This window comes from Sinocyclocheilus grahami, unplaced genomic scaffold (genome assembly GCF_001515645.1).
Source record: "Sinocyclocheilus grahami isolate Dianchi unplaced genomic scaffold, SAMN03320097.WGS_v1.1 scaffold351.1, whole genome shotgun sequence".
NCBI lineage: Eukaryota > Metazoa > Chordata > Actinopteri > Cypriniformes > Cyprinidae > Sinocyclocheilus > Sinocyclocheilus grahami.
Genome location: NW_015505530.1, coordinates 141052 through 142167, shown reverse-complemented (window position 1 = coordinate 142167; position 1116 = coordinate 141052).

The window sequence follows — 1116 nt, the reverse complement described above, 5'->3', positions numbered from 1 at the left end:
GCTCATTTTATCTTAAATGCTAGTGGCTGTATTTGAGTATGAGGGAAAGTCTTAGATTGGACTGAAAAAGCTTGTCTTAACTCAAGAAGACTAAGATTTTAGAACAGGGGTTTTCAAACTTTACTAGATAGAAATCAGTTATTAAACTCCAAGATTAAATTAGTATAACTTTAAATGTTAATTTTGTGCTACACATGTCAATAGAAACTGATTTAGTTATACAAATATGTAAACACACACACCAGTTATAAATATATGTGTGGCAGTAAGTGGTCAGAAGTTTGGAATATTACCAATAATAAGAGAAATCCTATAGTCGACTACGCCACCCGGAATATAACGGGACATAACAGCCCTAAGCAAAGCGACACAGGTTCGTTGCCAAAGGCAGGGTGAGCATAATAATAATAATAATGGGTATAAACAAAAGTTACTTTATTAACATATAATTGATAAAAACACATACAACACTTTCACACCAGGTCTCAGTACATCACACGTCTTTACCAGTAACTTATAAAAGTACAATACAATAAGAGAAAATAAAGGGGGAGGTGGCCAGCAAAGACCCTCAGATTTCTACCCCACACTCAATACCCATTACACACACTCGTGAAAAATCAGTAATAAACAGCACTCCATGTGGACACCCAAGGTCCCATGGCCAACCCCTCCCACCTAAATCCACACACCAAACAATACAAAACAAAATATAACAGACGGACCCAGATGAATTCCAGACAGAACAAAACAGTAGAGCAGAGCAGAAGTGCAGTCAGTTACGTGAGGTTCGTTAGGCTTCAATTAAGATCATCAGAAACCCCTGGACGTGCAATCAATCCTGCTGGACATTGAACAAAAGTTACACATAAAAACTGGTTTAAAACAAACTTTAAACTACCCATACCTACCAAGAAAACAGTACAATGCTGCAATACACATGGTCGCTCACCACGCAGGATTACAGCTACTTGCAGGCCCATATCTAAAAACAAACAAAAGTAATAAGCCTCTATTTAACAGGCAAAGGGGCATTTTTAAAAACGGGACAAACCTGAAAACTGGCCAACAGCCAGCACACGACAGACAGGAGGATAACCCAACTGCTAGCACTCA